Here is a 19,150-nt window from a genome sequence, read left to right as displayed (position 1 = left end):
AAGGTCCTCTTTACTTCTAACAGGGCTATCTACACAGGGATTTAACGTAGCCTAAGTGTGATCTTTAACATTTAATTTGGATTGACTTTCCTAAATGTCCCAATGCAGAAGAGTCCTATTAGTGGCAAAAATTAAAACCAGACAACAGACAATGGATGCTAGCCAGGTAATGGTAAAAAGTAATTAAAAGAAGACAAAGAATCTTTCCAGAAGGAATTATGAGAATCCACAGATTCTGGCCAAGAGGTGATCAAAGCAGTTACCAACATACAGGAAAAGAGCCAGCAACAGATGAAGGGTAATCATAAAACAGATCAAATACTGTCAGTTAGAGACTGGCATTGCAGAAGATCTGGAGCACATGAAAAGACACAGAATTACTGTTTTTAAATGCCCAGATGGAACTGGGAAAAAAATAAAAATGAAGAGAGGAAAAACAGTTAGCCTATTATACAAAGAAATGGAAGAGTTTTAATAAAACAGAAGAATCTCTATATTCTAAAAAAATTCAAGGTAGTAGACATAGTTAATGAGCCTTTAGAAATGCAGAGACTCCAAAATTAGAAGTTGGAAGACCAATAACCTTTCAGAATTCCAGAAATAATTACTATGGAGTCTTTCACCTTTATTTCAGGGCACAACAAAAAGACCGTGGGACTTGTATTGTGTCTGCTCAGGTAATATTATTATCTGTAAGGGAAACAGTGACTGATCCACATAGTGCTTGCCATCTATTCCTAGTAATACATTCTTCAGAAAACTGAGCGAGATTCCAAAGTAAAGGAAATTCTTATCTGAAGCAATCATACAGCAGCTCAGGTGGACACTGACTTTTTCTAGAATGCTTCTCTGCACCTGTACAGAAAGACTCATTACCAAATAAAATCACATCTTTACCTGCTCTCCAAATGGGGCATGGTGACTGAAAAGTAAAGCTACAGCTTCACTGGCGAGCTTTGCTATGAACTCATGCTGTCCCTTATTGCATACAGCCTGGGAGGAGATGGATCGGCCAGCTAACACACTAAGTAGCCTCTCGATGATGCTCATCACATCATTCTGTGTACTAAGGACTTCTGAAAATATAATCTTTTCAACCTTTGCAGCCAAATGGAACAACCCTTTGGGGGAATTGTCCTTTACCCCACTTTTTTGCAAAATACATTTTAATAAGAATCTGATACTTTTTCCCCACATATTTCTGAAGCGTAACAGAGCTGAATCAAGCACAGGTTTCCATAAAGCACCCCCATCCCTCTTATTTTACATGCTCAGGCCAAAAGCAGGAGATGAACAGAGGCAAGTTTCAGCCTGGAGACTCCATGGTAGTACAGCATAGAAAGTCCTAAGAAATTCAAACTTTAGTATGGCAGTGGAGCCTACACTGGTAAGTCAAAGAGTACAGGAGATCAAACATGAAGAAAAATGAACATAAGTGAATTCTCAGTGTTTGCGTTAGAATTACCCCAGAGCAGTGCAGCACAGATGGAATCTGATAAAAGCCTCTCTCTCCATGAAGGTTATACATCAGTTTTGCCTACACTGTTGGCTTAGCTGAAAGCTTGCTTTGCCATTTATGAGACATAGATTATATGTAGTATAGCCACCACAAGAGTGCTAGAAGGAATATAGTTTGTAACCACATTAATGCCAATACCTGCTCTTACAGCCCTCATCTCTTACCCTGGCAAAATTTCACACTTTATAAAGTAGGAACTGAATCTAGCCATATGTGATTTATTCTTGCCTAAATTAATTTACAACCAAAAGACTTATTTATTTCCTGCCCTTGGTATAATCTGATTGGCTTTTGTGACAGCTGTAAAAGGAAAGCTGCTAAGAGAGACAATCACATCCGACAAAAAATAAAATAAAATAAAATAAAATAAAATAAAATAAAATAAAATAAAATAAAATAAAATAAAATAATGAAATCAGGCTTTCTAAAGGGAAGTGATTTTGACAGATTAAAAATTATAGTGTTGTATGGATACTACCCAAGTTGTCAGCCCTTCTTCCCACAGTAACAGCAGGCTCCGTTAAATTTGAGGAACACTCTGTCTGTTCATCATGTTATGTAAAATCAACCTCTAGCCATATCCGGGTGATTTCCTATGGTGAAAGACTCAGAAACAGAAGGTAAAAATTCCCCATTTGGCATCTTAATCTTCTATTAATGATGCAACCTGTACTGTACCATCTGAAAAACATGAATCAACACTGAGCCCACCCTTCCACAAATAGAACTCTTTACTCATAATGTGGTGATCTTTCTCTTTCTAATTGCTTCTTACAGATTTTTAAAAGGCACTTTAGTCCTTAAGTGTAAAATTTGCATTCAAACTACTGTACAAAGAAATACTAACAATGATTTTGAAGTAATTCCTTCTAACAAAGAGCACAGACTTCTGATCACACACCATCAGAGAAGATGGAAGTGTACATGAAGCATTTTTCTTATCTCATTAGCAGCCATTAGAAACCCACAGGGGAAACATAATGACCAGTGGAAAAAGGGCAGAGCAGACTTCAGTGAACAAAACAGATGTTTAGTGCATATAGATATTATCCAACACTAGCATCAAACTAGTGAGTTTGGCCATTTAGGGCATCTCCTAGGAAACCATCAGATAACATTAAAAGATATTGACTAACATAAAAAGAGCTGCAGGGGAAACGGTGTATATTTGATAGAAATGGGATGTGCTTCTAAATGCAGCAATTCTAATTTCTGCCAAGGAAAAAAAAAAAAAAAAGGATGATTTTGCTAGATGCATATTGTGGCTTTGGTTAAAAGGCTTAAAATTTGCTGTACATTTCTGTATCTTGACATTGCAGTCTTTAACTAAGCAGCACGTAAAATGCCCTGCAAAAGCACATCTCAAAGAGAAAGCATATAAAAAGATATCTCTTAAATACATTGCAACTTGTACAGCACATAACCTTGTTTTGTTATTCTTGTTAGTTATTATTTTCTTTTTCCTGCCAGTGTTTTCTGGCTGAGTTTTCCACATAGTCTGAGGGCTGCAAAATTGGCAATGGTATTGGACACTTCATTTTCTTTAACATCCTTTGAGAAAACCTTCTTTTCCACATTACCCCAGAAAACATTTTAACTGACCAAGACCAACTGGTACTATGTCTGTCACTCCATGTAAAGTATTCTTACACATATTTACAACAATTAACCTCTGCATTTTGCCCAGGAAGACATTCGATTCAATAATATATTTTCATTTCCTTTATCCAATGTTGTGGCTGATCAACAATGCTTATTGGCTGACAGTTTCTTTTTAGAGTGCTAAGGATAACTTTTCCACTGTGATTACTGATTTGCCCTCTCTACAATCAGCATGCAGAAAGGTTAGTTCAGAATTTGGCTAATGTTTGGCTTTGTTGATCTGTTCATGTTGGCTGCTACGCCTTTTGGGCATGACCAATCAGAGCATGAAGTGTCGGGAGATTTGCTGTCTCTCTCTAGCCTTGGCGAGTGACTTCCTGCGGTCTACCAGACCAGCATCAATATTCTATGCCCAGCTCTCTCTATCTGTGGCAAGTGATAGAGGCACATATTCACCTCTAGATAAATCCCAAACTGTTCATGCACATTGTGTTCTTTCTTCAGTTTGGTACATTTGCTTAATGTGTTCAGGTCAAGTTGTATCAACAATTTAGCTGAATTCATAAAACTATGGGGAAGGCTATAATTTAAATTCAGGAATAGAACATGTAGAAGGGAAACACTTCATGAACACTAGCATTTATTTTTTTTTCTGAATTTAGACTAATCTAATATACACACAGTTCCCTACAGCACAGCTGTAGCAGATTAATAATGGCAGTTTTAAAGGCAACTAGTCCAGCCCATACATGCCATGGAGTTAAAGCTTTCCAGAGAGTTGGGGGGAATTAAAGAGAAGATAATGGATCTATTTCTTAAAAGATCCACCCTTTTAATCCTATAAACCATATGGCTATCCCAGCTTTCCATAGCTTCTGTTTAATACTCCTGTATATACCCCATGTTCTTCTGGGAAACTATGCATGTTAGTGTGCAGAGTATCAGCATGGCACCAACACACTGCTTAGGTGGGATACACCAGCTCTGCTTTGGGAAGTGATAGTCATCTGGCCAGAGATTTTTGAAAGGACAAAGGTCTGTCGTCTTCTAATTTGACCTAAGAGACTCTGTTTACATAACAGACAAGCTACCAGAAAAAAAGAAACCAAACCAAAACAAAACAAAACAAAATCCCCTCTGAACTATAAACCTAGCTGAACTTCTTTTGATGTTTGCATTTTATTTTTCAGATGGAGCACTGCCAAATAACAGCTGCATAGACAGTTAAGCTTGATCATTTATAGAACTGCAAAGGGTTTGATTGATCAGCTTAGATGTCAGCAATTTTGTAATATGCTTGTGCACCAAAGGAGCAGAGCAGGTTGGGAAATGCAAAAGGGAAAAATATTGTGTATTCTGATTGTGTCCTTCACACAAAATTACAAACATTTTCAGCAACAAAGTAATTCACTTCATCCAATAGACTGCCTGCAAGTTCAGGACAATAAAACTGAAGAACATCTTTAACTGACAATTTAAGTTCAAATCATTTTTGACTGGCAAGGTGTGGTATCATCCAGAAGAATTGATGCTATGGTAGTAGCTTCAAATTACGGGGTTATAGTGTGTCTACTCAACATGCAGCTCTTATCAGGGGAGATAAGGGGAGTGATAGGAAAGAAATGGATAGCAATAAATGCTTTCTGTAAGCTCTACAGTTAATTAAGGATAAGAATTTGTATACATATTTATACTTGAGTAGAACTCAGAATAAAAATCAAAATGGAAGATCTTGACCGACACTAAGTACATATTGTAATTCTCCTTTCAGCACCATTTTCCTATTCAGTCCTCTCTATGTTGTCTTTTTTTTTTTTTTTTTAAGAGAGGTCTGTGGAAAAAAATGCATCTCCCTGTCAGCAAAGGAAATCCGAAACAATGTGGTTTTCTGAAAATGGTGGTTTACTGAAATTATATGTTTGTGTTAAGCCAACCCATTCCACCCCCTACCCCAAAATAATTCAAGGCAGGTTGTTGTGTCAGCAGTTGTCACTCTTTGTTAGTAAGCGTTAGGGCTGAGATAACTACTAATGTCCTTCTCTCAGCTGATGGGTATAAAGGGCATTAAAAGCATAGACAAAAACTGTGTGTTTTGAAACTAAAAAAGTAAAACCCTCTCCTAGGCTTTCGGTTAACAGTAGAACTGTTAGCACATTTTGTAATGGGCTTCTCACCCCAACAGATCTAAACCATATTCCAATATCTGCAACCTAGAAATCCACCCAATTCTAAGAGTTCATTAAATAGTACAGTAAATAAAGCAAAACAAACTACATTGAAAAATCCCAAGTAGTTTAAGGGAGATTGGTCTACTAATACCAGAATGCACATCTAACAAGTTAGAAGCATTTGAGATTAAAAATCCCTGACTCAAAATGGATGGGTGAACAGTTGGACCTAAGTGGATCCTGGTTAGTCCTCCTAGAAACTATCTTTTAACATTTTCAAGAAGAGGCTTTGTGGACTAAAATCCTAAGAACTAAACATACAGCCCCTAGAATTACTGCTTCATATCACAAAACTGGCCTTAACAGATAATCTTTTCTCACTGGGATTTCCTATCAACACAAATAGACCCAGCTATCCCCACTGGATCAGCAGGAATGCCAGACTGATACAAACAGGAATCCATTCTGTCTTGCAACCTGAGAGCACTGATGTTGGCTCTTCCCCAATTACTATAAGAATGATTGTATTGCTTCTCCAAATGATGTGTCTGCTGAAGTTCCAGAAGTATTTGGACAACGCTCTGAGACATATGGCTTTATTTCTGAGTGATCCAGTGTGGAGCCAGGAGTTGGACTCGATGATCCCTGTGGGTCCCTTCCAACTCAGGATATTCTATGATTCTATGATTCTATGTCTGTTTTGTCAGAGAGAAGGAAAGTTTCACAATAACTCAAGATTCAATATTAGAACTATCTGTCACTTCTATTTAACTGAATATCCCTTAAAAAGGGACCCATATAGATGTTGATTAATTAGCTTAATGCTCTTATACTACCCAGTGTTTTGTTCTTAATCCTTCTTTTGTGCACTCTTTAATTACACAGTTGCTATTTTAGAAAATTTATTTCTTTCCTTTAGTACACAGTTTCTTGTGTCTGTGCAAAATACTGTGGTTGAAGGACTGCTCTATAGAAATCCCTAATCACGTTTAACAGTTTAATGTTGCACAGTAACAAGGTTGTGTTAAAGCAATTGACCCTTTGGATCAGCTGATTCCATGAAAATTAGAACAGCACTTCTTCACTCCTCCCTCCCACACGTCTCACTGAAGTACAGCCACCTCAAATGCAGGCACCTATTCTGGATAGTTGGGACCCTTCTACAGTGAATAACAAGAAATAGGCACAATTTATCTTACAATAGTTATCTCAGGATAGGGTCGATTGCCCTCTGCGTTGCCTGCATCTCTCCACTGACTTTACAAAAAGCTTAAAAGAATTCGCTTAGAGAAGACATCTAACTTTTAGATGGATAATGTTAATCGAGATGAATCCTTGCTAGATGTCAGTATATGATTGCTGCAATGCTGGCTGTCATATCAGAAATGCCACCTCCATGTCCATTGTTATAGATGACTCTGACTGTAAAGCACAGATCAAAAGATACAGTAGGTTGGGATGAGTTTCTTTTGTAATGCGGATTTGCCTGAAATATATTGTGATTGCTTTATCTATACAAGTAGTCTTAGAAATGCACTTGTGCACTGTTAACAGGAGCAGAATGTTCCTTAAAAATACATCTATTCAGTGTTCAGCATCTTCTTCACTCTGTTCCAGAACTTGGCATTTTTATTGTATTAATGTTTTAACCATGATATTTTAATGTTTTGTCCCGGATATTTCTTCTCATAAACAAACTACCAGCCAAATACTTCCTGGCTTATTGTACCAGTGTTTGACTATGTCTGGCTTTCAATCACAGCTTCACCATTTCTCTGAAACCACCCTTGGTCTTCTGGGTAGCATAAGCCCTGTGGCAGGCTAACCTATTCAGAGAAAAGGTCGACAAACTGTCGGAGCAACGCTCGAAGAAAGCAAAACCTGCCGCACAGCTGAGAGCTGTGAAGTTGCCATGAGGCTGGGGAGTGGATGCGAAGAAACTCCCTGCCTTCCACACCGCGCTGTGCTTAGGTCTCTGGATTTTTAAACCTTCAGACTTCCAGGCACTCTCCTCACTTTAAATAGCAAATGGGAATCAATTTAACTGTCAGCTGGAGAAAGCATTCAATATGTGAGACAAATGGGGATCTGGATTAGGGCCTGGGGGTAGGAGGCAGTTGACTGAGACAACTTCAGAAGACAACTGCATAAATAATGCCAAGCTTTTTCCCTACCATATTTCTAGGCTTCCCAAAGAAGTTGTCAAGATGAGTTTGACAGTAATCACAAGGCTGGGCCTACACAGGTCTGCCAAGGAGTGAAAAACTGAGAGACGTAACACTTGAGAACACTGGAAGAGGACAACCCTGCCACATTTAAGTGGTCTAATAGGTCTGTCCCACAGCTGGCTCATGCCTAAGGAAAATCCTGCTCTGCAGTAATCTGGGCTCCATGTACCAGATTCTGATTGCTGTAAATCCCTCCAGCTTCAGCGAGACCTCCACAATAGCCGAGCCCCAGCAGTACAGCAGGAATACAGAAACTGTCAGAAGGCCCAATTTGATGGCCAGCACTTCATCCTCTGACACAACCTAGTTGTAAGTTATACAGGAATTTCATAGTGTTTAATAGTAATGTGCACAAGGTAAAAACTTTAAAGTCATTAACAGTATAATTTATTAGTTAAGTTGTGCCAATGCCTATCAATCAGACTTTAAGGTTGGTTCCAGAGAGGTTTTTGATCTTCCTCATATTGCTTTGCTTTTCTTCTTCCATGGCAGCAGTAGCAGGCGACAGTTACATTATATATCTACTCAATGCTCTGGTGAGAGACCATTATGTTCACAGATCATTACTGACATCCTGACATTTGTCATCTCCTTTCATAGCAGTTAAATCTTGCTTTATCTGTAAATGTCACCATGTCATTTATTCATGAAAAGGGGTCACATTCCCAAAATAGTACACTCAGCTTTTAAAAGCAAAGTTGGTTTTATTCACTGTGGTAATCCTTGGACAAACTTCACTGCTGCTAAGTACTTACTTTTTTTCCTGTGTAGTTGTTTACATCTCCACTTACAGATTTCAGGTTTACTTTTTTTGACAATAAAATCCTAACAGGAAGCAAAATGACCTAGATGAAAAAAAAAAAAAAAAAAAAAGTGTTTATTCTTTCAGATTCCTATATTTAATCCACGTGGATTTATCAGCATGGAATGTACTCTTGCAAAGTATAATTTTAATTTGACATCATACTGGCTGAAAACCCACTGGTTGACTATTTTTACTAAGGCTTTGGTATGTAGTTCTCAGCTGGACTGTATTTCAACCTCACAGAAATGTAGTTTAAATAATCCTTGATAACAATACTTTTTCTTTCTCCTCTTCAAAGGTCTTAGAAGTTTAATTAATAAAAGTCTAGGCCCACCCTGTGAGATGTATGGATGTTATCATCTGAAAAGTAGGGAAAAGCAACAGAAGGTGAGGCAAGCAGGACGCAGGAAGGACTCTTACCATGTTCTTGGAAGAATTAGTCCTACATGCTGCTTTTGAATTTAGAAGGGAAGAGGCTCCTTCTTGCATAGTTTATGTACCAACATACATGCTGGTAGTGTATGCCTTCCTTTATCATATAAGCTTATATCTTGTTTCCCTTTTCCACTTGTTCAGACCCGAACATTTTAGGGGGTTGTTGAATCACTAAGGTTGGTAAAGACCTCCAAGATCACCTGGCCCAACCATCCCCCTACCACCAATATCACCCACTAAGCCATGTCCCTAAGCAAAAAAGTTGCTCAATCATATCTTAAGCTTGTTGTGTTTTCTTGATATTTGCGGATTTCCCTTTCAAGTTCTTGTTCACTTTTCCATTGAACCCATCTTAACAACCAGGCATGGAATCTGGAACTCCACCTTGTTCATTGTAGCAATAATATTATTTCTTAAAAAAAAAAAAGGGGGAGGTGGGGTGGGAAGGGCTGTGGCCAGATTTTAAGGCCAGATTCTAAGGTAAGATAAATTATCTCAACAGTTAGGATCCAGATCCTTGGATCAGAGTAGCACAAAAGCATATATATGCATATATCTATATATCACAGAATCACAGAATTTTCTAGGTTGGAAGAGACCTCAAGGTCATCGAGTCCAACCTCTGACCTAACGCTAACAGTCCCCACTAAACCATTTCCCTAAGCTCTACATCTAAACGTCTTTTGAAGACTTCCAGGGATGGTGACTCCACCACTTCCCTGGGCAGCCTGTTCCAGTGCCTCACAACCCTTTCAGTGAAGAAGTTCTTCCTAACATCTAACCTAAAACTCCCCTGGCTCAACTTAAGCCCATTCCCCCTCGTCCTGTCACCAGGCACGTGGGAGAACAGGCCAACACCCACCTCGCTACAGCCTCCCTTGAGGTACCCATAGAGAGCGATAAGGTCGCCCCTGAGCCTCCTCTTCTCCAGGCTGAACAAGCCCAGCTCCCTCAGCCGCTCCTCGTAGGACTTGTTCTCCAGGCCCCTCACCAGCTTCGTCGCCCTTCTCTGGACCCGCTCAAGCACCTCGATGTCCTTCTTGTAGCGAGGGGCCCAAAACTGAACACAGTACTCAAGGTGCGGCCTCACCAGAGCTGAGTACAGGGGGACGATCACCTCCCTAGCCCTGCTGGTCACACTGTTCCTGATACAAGCCAGGATGCCGTTGGCCTTCTTGGCCACCTGAGCACACTGCTGGCTCATATTCAGCCGACTATCCACCATCACTCCCAGGTCCTTCTCTGCCTGGCAGCTCTCCAACCATTCCTCTCCCAGCCTGTAGCTCTGCTTGGAGTTATTGCGCCCCAGGTGCAGGACCCGGCACTTGGCCTTGTTGAACTTCATGCAGTTGACCTCAACCCATCGGTGCAGCCTATCCAGATCCTCCTGCAGAGCTTTCCTACCCTCAAGCAGATCGACACACGCAACTAACTTGGTGTCATCTGCGAACTTACTGAGGGTGCACTCGATGCCCTCGTCCAGATCATCGATGAAGATATTAAAGAGGACCGGCCCCAGCACCGAGCCCTGGGGGACGCCACTAGTGACTGGCCTCCAACTGGACTTGACTCCATTCACCACGACTCTTTGGGCCCGGCTATCCAGCCAGCTTCTAACCCAACGAAGCGTGCACCAGTCCAAGCCAAGAGCAGCCAGTTTCTTGAGGAGAATGCTGTGGGAGACGGTGTCAAAAGCCTTGCTGAAGTCAAGGTAGACCACATCCACAGCCTTTCCCTCATCCACCCAGTGCGTCACTCTGTCATAGAAGGAGATCAGGTTCGTCAGGCATGACCTGCCTTTCATAAAGCCATGCTGACTGGGCCTGATCGCCTGCTTCCCCTGCAAGTGCTGCATGATGACTCTCAGGAGGATCTGCTCCATGAGCTTTCCTGGCACTGAGGTCAAACTGACAGGCCTGTAGTTTCCCGGGTCTGCCCTCCGGCCCTTCTTGTAGATGGGCGTCACGTTTGCTAGCCGCCAGTCGATTGGGACCTCCCCCGATAGCCAGGACTGCTGATAAATGATGGACAGTGGCTTGGCCAGCTCCTCTGCCAGTTCCCTCATTACCCTTGGGTGGATCCCATCCGGCCCCATCGACTTGTGCACATCTAAGTGCCGTAGCAGGTCACCAACCAGTTCTTCATGGATAGTGAGGGCCACATCCTGCTCCCCATCCCCTTCCACCAGCTCAGGGTACTGGGTATCCAGAGAACAACCGGTATTGCCGCTAAAGACTGAGGCAAAGAAGGCATTGAGCACCTCCGCCTTTTCCTCATCTCTTGTAACTAAGTTTCCCCCCGCATCCAGTAAAGGATGGAGATTCTCCTTAGTCCTCCTTTTTGTGTTGATGTATTTATAGAAACATTTTTTGTTATCTTTAACGGCAGTAGCCAGATTGAGCTCCAGATGAGCTTTGGCCTTCCTAATTTTGTCCCTGCACAGCCTCGCTACTTCTTTAAAGTCCTCCTTAGTGGCCTGCCCACTTTTCCAAAGCTTATAAACCCTCTTTTTCCTCCTAAGATCAAGCCACAATTCTCTGTTGAGCCAGGCCGGTCTTCTTCCCCGCCAGCTCGTCTTTGGGCACGTGGGGACAGACCGTTCCTGCGCCATTAAGATTTCCCTCTTTAAGAGCGCCCAGCCTTCCTGGACCCCTCTGCCCTTCAGAACCACCTCCCAAGGGACTCCACCAACTAGTGTCCTGAGCAGCTCAAAGTCAGCCCTCCGAAAGTCCAATACAGCGGTTTTACTGGTCCCCTTCCTGGCCTCGCCAAGAATTGTGAACTCCACCATTGCGTGGTCACTCTGCCCAAGACAGCTCCCGACGATCACGTCCTCCACCAGTCCTTCTCTGTTTGTGAAGAGAAGGTCTAGCGGGGCACCACCCCTGGTAGGTTCACTAACCAGCTGCGTCAGGAAGCTATCTTCCACGCTCTCCAGAAACCTCCTAGACTGCTTTCTCAGGGCTGTGTTGTGCTTCCAGGATATGTCAGGGAAGTTGAAGTCCCCCACGAGTACAAGAGCTGATGATTTTGCAACCTCTGTCAGCTGCCTGTAGAATTCCTCATCCATCTCCTCATCCTGGTTCGGCGGTCTATAGCAGACCCCGACCAGGACACTAGCCTTGTTGTCCCTGCCGATCCTAACCCAAAGGGACTCAACCTTGTCATTCCCAACCTCGAGTTCTACAACCTCGAAAGACTCTCTAATATAGAGAGCCACACCACCACCCCTTCTATGCTGCCTGTCCCTTCTACAGAGCTTATAGCCAGGCATTGCAGCACTCCAGTCATGAGACTGGTCCCACCACGTCTCCGTGATGGCAAACAAGTCGTAGCCTGCCTGCCGCACGATGGCTTCCAGCTCCTCCTGTTTGTTACCCATGCTGCGTGCATTGGTGTAGATGCACTTCAGCTGGGCCATTGCCTTATCCTCCGGCCTTGCCATTGTTCCCCCCTGCACAGCCCCAACAATCCTAGCCTCTGCCCCATCCCCCTTCCTACCTAGTTTAAAGCCCTCTCAATGAGCCCTGCCAGCTCCTGGCCCAGGATCCTTTTTCCCCTAAAAGATAGGGACCCGTCTGCGGCCATCAGGCCAGGTGCTGAGTAAAGTGCCCCATGATCAAAAAACCCAAGATTTCTGCGTTGGCACCAGTCCCGGAGCCACGTGTTTAACAGGTGGGCTTTCCGTGTCCTCTCTGAACCCCTCCCTGCCACCATAGGGATGGACGAAAACACCACCTGCACTCCCACTCCATCCACTAACCATCCCAGTCCCCTAAAGTCCCTTTTGATAGTCTTGAGGCTTCTCTCTTCGATGTTATCACTGCCCGCCTGGACTATCAAAAGGGGGTAATAGTCAGAGGGGCGTACCAGGTTAGGAAGCTTCCTGGCAACGTCCCTGACCCTGGCCCCAGGGAGGCAGCAGACTTCCCTATGGGTAGGGTCAGGCCGACAAATAGGGCCCTCTGTTCCCCTAAGAATCGAGTCTCCAACAACAATAACCCTCCTGTCTTTCTTGGTGGAGGCAGTCCTGAGGTGCGGAGTTGACCTCCTCGCCCCAGGCATCCTCCTGGGAACATTTGCTACCTCTTCCTCACACACCGGCCTCTCAATCTCTAGGGCCTCAAACCTGTTGCGTAAGGGCACCTGGGAAGGTGGGGCCGGAAGGGGAGGGCATCGCCTGCGATGTCGAGCAGGGACCTGTTTCCATTCCTCCTCAGCTCCCAGATCCCCTCCCTCTGCCTGATGGGGACAGGGCAGGGGGTCCGCCCCCATTTGAGGAGTCTCACCTCGGCACCTCCCCTTGAGGCCCTGCAGGGAGTTACTCCACAAGTCTATCTCCCGCTCACACTCCCTGATGGCCCTCAACCTCTCCACCTCCTCCTTGAGCTCCGCCACCATGCGGACCAGGTCATCCACCTGCTCGCACCTCACGCACGCAGTTTCTCTGCCTCCCGCCGATGGCAGCAACAGGCTCAGACACTCCTTGCATCCGGTGACCTGAACTGCTGCATTTTTTAATGGGTAGTCTGTCTGCGTGTGTACCGACTTCCTGGAGAGCACACCGTGCCTGGTGGAGACCGTTATCACCTAGCTAACGGCTGTCGTTAAGGAGGTGTTCGTATGGGCGGGCGGTTGGTATGAGCCGCCATTCCTTCTCGCCCTGCCTGCGCAAACTGCCGCGCTAACTGCCGCGCCACTCCCTTCTGACGCGCCACGCCCTGTTTGCCCGCCCTGGTCGCCACGCTCCTGGTTGCTCGCGCTCCCTAGGGGCAGCTTTTGAACGGCTGGGGAGGGGGCGCTGCTGGCTCCGCCTTCGCCTCCTCAGCCTCCCTCACGAGGGCTGCCGGGTCCTGGCGGCTCCCTCAAGTAGGCTCGATGCCGGAAAAAATTAGCCCTGCCTGGCCCGATCCCCCGCTCCGCTGCAGAACGCGTCTGCCCCGGAGCCGATCGCCTCGGCAAATGGCCAAATATATAGATAGATAGATGCATATACACCTAGATGAAAAAAAAAAAAAAAAAAAAAAGTGTTTATTCTTTCAGATTCCTATATTTAATCCACGTGGATTTATCAGCTCTTATATATGAGTATTTATATATGCATATATATATAGCTTATCTAGTGATCTGCCATCTTGAGCTTTTCTACACTGATAACAAAGTAGCAGTTCACTTCTCTACAGTAATTTCCAAATCATTTTACAAGCTGTATGAAGTATATACAGCAATTACTTTTCACACCACTCACAGCAGCTGCTTTATGAGCTCAGCAATGCTACACAATAGCTGAAGGTAGAAAACAATAAAAACTGAGGCCTGAGTTTACCAGGGGTCTAAAAGGGCTGCAGCTTCTCCATTAATGTTGCCCCCTGAAGCATATAATCAACAGCTGGATCCATTTCTGAAACTGTCACTTCTCTTTGAAAACAAAGAGAATAATTTAAGTAAACTGAATGGTATCATAGAATTGCAGAATCATTCAGGTTGGGAGGGACCTCTGGAGGTTATCCTGTCCAACTGGCCACTGAAGGATGAGCCACAGTAGAGCAGGTGCCAGGTCTTTGCCCAGCTGAGTTTTGAGTGTCTATAGAGAGCACCAACAATCTCTGTTCCAGTTTTTTAGGGCCGCTGTAGTCAGGAAATTATTCCCAGTATCTAAACTGGAAGTCCAGTGCTCCAGCTTTTGATTTTTGCTTATCATATTACCAGGCATCCCAGAGGATACCCCAGAGTCTTTTCTGGGACCTGAGCAGGCCCGTCTCCCTCAGCCTCTCTTTACTCTTCAGCCTACCTTGTGCTCCAGCTTCCTGACCAACTTGGTGTCCTCTGCTGGAGTTTGTCAATGTCTTTCTTGTACTGGGGCAATCTAAAATGCAGGTGTGGATGCAGTCAGGATTGCAGTCTTACATGTGACAAATGATTCTCTCAGGGGGAGAATCATTTCTCTCAACCCTTGCCTGCACTGCTGAGGTGTAAGCCTGGTCCTCCAGGTGTTACTGGTGAAACTCCTGTGCATTTCCTCCAAGTGCTTCGTGTTGCCATAGTTTCTGCTTCAAGTTTTCAGTGTCTCTTTTTCTGCCAATTTTCCTGCCACTTTTTTTCCCCAGCATGTCTTTACAACTTCCAGTTATGTGATTTTTGAGACCAGCTGGAACATAAATGCTCAGAGCTGAAGAATAAATAAAATGGTTGCTTTCAAAAAGTTAGCAGACTAAATTCTATTCTCTGCCAGCTATCTGTTGAAGTCAGGGTCATTACATCTACTTAAACCAGCTGAGAATTTCATCAAGTATTTGACCACAGCTTCAGATCACACCAGGTGAGAGACCAGTGTTCCTGTGGAAATCTGTAGTATTCCAATTATGCTGAGTCTTAAATTTAGACACACACTTACTTTTTAACAGTATTGAGCAAATTGCATTTTCCAAAAAAAAATAAAAAAAATAACCTCTCTTCCCTACTGAAGCCTGGCTCCTGACATTTGTCTCTAGAGTACTTTTTGCCAAGGAACCAACAAAGGAGGTCACATAATAAACCCTTTTTAATAAATTTAATAAAAAAGGGTTTATTTGTATAAATAAATTTGTAACTATTATATTTGAAAAACATCACTATCGATATATGGAAAAAAAAAAGTGTTACCGTATATTTTTATAGGATTTATGAAGAATAAAATATGTCTATAAAACTTTCTGAAAATAACCTTGCTGGATGTTCTAAGGAACCCCTATTTAATGCTGGGGTAGGCTTCAGGGGAAACCTCTTCCTTTTAGCATCTCCACTGAGAATATTCTGCATGAAAAGAGATTTAATCTCAAGAAGCACGTACAATTTTTTCCTCTTGAGATTAAGGGTAACATGTTATTTTAAGATTTCACCACAATAAGGCAGAGTAAGTAGTGATAATCAAAAGGAGAGGAATTAGAGCTCTGAAAGTTTATTTTGCTGTTGGTGTACTTCATCATGAGAAAAACATAATGGATGTAATTCTGCTTTCATGCAAGCCACTGGGAGTTTTGTCACAGGCTTGAGCGATGTCAGGAACTGACACCATTTCTCAGACTGACAGTAGATTTTTTACATACCATGTAATATTCTTGGTGTGAACTAAAAGATCCCACAATTAGCTTAGTTTTAGTTTGCAGGAAGCCATATTTTTTCCTCTCTTTTGCAGTCTTCTGCTGGATCTTTGTAGCTTTCTTAAATATACTGCAAAGTCACTATGTGCAGGAAATATTTTTGTTTGAAGTATATTACTAATATCTCTTTATGTGTGTACGTGTGTGCAAATATGCATACACTCACATACACAGAATCTTTTATCAAACATTAAAATGATATTGTGGATATTAAAAGAATTCTGTTTTCTCTACTCACCATGAAGCCTATTTTCTCCTGATAACTACAGCAAACTCTATTGACCTCTGGAGACTTGCACTTATATTGCATATTGCCTGTTAAAACGATTGGAAAAACATCTCCCCACTTAAGCGGACGCTGCACTGGTTCATCTGAGATTTTGTTCCTGAATCCTTAAAATGAATTTTGAGATCAAATGCTGACAAGCCAAGTAATATATTTCTTACAGCCAGATTAAACTAGTAAAAATGACCCCCCCCCCCTTCCTCTACACAGTGCTTTTTAAAAAAAAAAAAAAAAGCTTTTATTTTCTCTCAGCACCTTTAATCTCTATTACTTTCAGAAATATCCTTCTTTATGTACTCATGCAAATCAAAATCATTGGCTTCAAACCTTCATCTGCTTTCCCAGTGTTATGCCTAGCTTATAGAGTGTTTGTATTACTAGTTTCATCTACCCCACTGATCAATTGTTTGACCAAGCACCTCTCCAGCTTACGGTCTGAAAATGTTTGTTTAAATCAAATGCTGACCAGTGACAGGGCTGCTTGTTGAACGGTAGTGCCTATCATGTACAAAAATTGAATCACAATAAGGGATGCTGAAGCAGGGATAATCCACTTTTCTACTGGCATTTGGCTTACAGCTATGCCTCATATTTCATGCAAAAGCATGGCTCACAATGAAACTGAGAGAGTGGTAAGTGACAAATGGTGGAAAGACTACCTTCTGAATTCAAGAATTGGTAGATTTTTATTTCTTTTTATATGGCCTGGTTCACAAAGACGCTTGTACATGCTGCTGGCATTGTGGACCATGATTGCACACTGGAATAGTCAAGGAGACAGTGTAGAAAATTAGGGGAATATGTCACAACACATAACAAATGATCGGTGGTCTCCTGCTGCATTGCAGGCATTCAATAGTGGGTCTACATGGTGAGGATCAGCATGGTTATAGCTTAAAGTGAGGTGTCTGTATGTGGGTAAGAATGTCCTGGGATCATCTGAAACATCCAGATGTCTCTGTAGACACCACAGAGCAGTTAGCCCCCCCAGATGTGGCTCACACCTGGGAGAGTTATCAAGCACTGGGATGCCAGAGCCAACCCCCTGGCTCTGCCAACAAGGAAGATACCTCAGGTCTGCCACTTGGCATCTCTGTGAGACTTGTATGCAGAACCTGAGCACATTCCTGAGCACAGGCCTGTAACTCTTCCTCTGCCTTCTCAGTCAAGAAAGGATTTGGCCTTAAATTGCAAGGGCTAAGGAAACTGGGTTATCCCCAACCTTTGGGAGAGCAAGCAGATAGTTCCAATGTTCCATGAATATCTGGGTATCTGGCAAGGAGTCTGCCTCTATGATCTAGTCATGTGCATGAAGCCAAAAGGGTAGAAGCCAAGACATACTTACAAATCAGCAGGAGGAAAATCTTATGATGTCTTCTCCTTAGACTATCCAGTTGTCTGTCATCGTGAAAATTTAATGGATTCACTGTAGTCTTACTGTCACGTCCTTAAATCACTGCAAAACAGTTTTAGTAGGACTCAATAAAATCAGATATCACTTAACAAACAAGGCTCTAAAGAGGCCATAGCTGCATGAATGGCTATTTTCTGTATCACTCAGGAGACCGATTTCCCAAGCAGCAAGCAGAGTACATATGTGATCCTGCTGTGCACTCCCAGTGGTAGAGCTTTGGTTCTGTACGGCAGGGTTTCCCCCAGTTTGTAGCAACTGGGACAAATTAGATGACAAGTAGCCTTGGAGAGGCTTTCCTGAATTATTCTACAGAATTTACACTTATATTTTGTTCAAGTGACACACTTGTTTTGTAAGTGTTTTGCTGATTCACTAACTGTACCATAGACGGGAATCATTTTGGTCCACTATTGCTGCCAGTGGAAGGCACAGAAATAGTTCTATTGGTCTATAAAAGACATGAATTTCTGAAATGCTTCAGAAACAGCCCAGTTTTCCCCAGAAGAAATGTGTTCCAGGCATATCCCACCACTGAGAGAAACTCAATTTCCTTTTTCCCTCTATACAGAATATACAGTAGCATCAAAGGGACCCATTCCAGCTCAAAGAGGAAAAATTATATGTGTATGTATATTAGAGAACTATACGGATAAAAGCCAGACTTTATACAAATGTAACACCTGTGGCTCACTCTCCCAGCTGAAGAGAGTGTGCATATGCTGAGGACTTTTGACCAGACACATACAGAGATAAAAGCATGAAGAGCGAGCCTGTATGGTATTGTATTAGAAGTTTTCTGTCTTAGTGCAATATGTTCAAGTAAAGAGAAGGCATTCCAAAATATATTTTATCTATTAAATAGACTTATGTAGGTAGGCTCCCATGGGTAAGTTTTATTCCACCTTCTGAGATGTGCTATGGTCTTTATGCTAAATTTTGAATAGAAGGAATCTGATGTGGTATAAAAGATTTGAATAGTCCTAAGAATAGCAGAAGGGTGATGGGAGCAGCCATAAAGGTGACAAAAGGATTACTGGGTAATTTGCTTCACCACGCCTTTTACAAGAATATTTCTTAAACAATCCCCGTATACTCCTACTACCCCATGAAAAGGTGGCTGTCATTTTCCACAGTGCTTTACAAATGTGGCAGAATAAAAAAAGAACAGATATGCAATTATAATGTACTGTATTTCAAGATGCTTTAACACAGGTAAATGCATGCCATAACTTACTGAATCCTAAATAAATCCCTTTTCTGATCCTCTGAGGATTACTGAAAATCCAAATAAACCATCTGGCTATTACACATTCATTTGCCTAGCAAGTATTTTGGATGCCCTCCCATTAATATGTCATTTGAAAGAATATTTAGTTCAGTGGGAGATGAAGCGTCACCACACAGGTCATGCCTAAATCAACAGAACAGCTTGTCTCTCTCATAGCCAATCTACATATAATTGATTTTCAGCATCCACATTCAGTGAAGAAAACTGTTTCTTTGAGAGATTTGAGTGCCACATTTCACAGCTCCCTACACACAGCTTTGGGTATC

The 19,150-nt window shown here is 42.6% G+C and overlaps 1 long non-coding RNA gene across 1 annotated transcript; it reads right to left on the bottom strand.

Moving 5' to 3' along the window:
* Positions 1-8,328: 8,328 nt before the first annotated feature.
* On the bottom strand, positions 8,329-17,634 carry LOC116486999. The gene is made up of 2 exons (XR_004253040.1): positions 17,528-17,634; positions 8,329-8,362 (listed from the first exon to the last, which is right to left on the bottom strand). It is a non-coding gene; the product is annotated as an uncharacterized LOC116486999 (long non-coding RNA).
* Positions 17,635-19,150: the final 1,516 nt, after the last annotated feature.

This window comes from Aythya fuligula, chromosome 3 (assembly GCF_009819795.1).
Source record: "Aythya fuligula isolate bAytFul2 chromosome 3, bAytFul2.pri, whole genome shotgun sequence".
Lineage (NCBI taxonomy): Eukaryota > Metazoa > Chordata > Aves > Anseriformes > Anatidae > Aythya > Aythya fuligula.
Note: the sequence above shows the minus strand (reverse complement) of the source record. Positions and strands in the feature narration are given on the sequence as shown.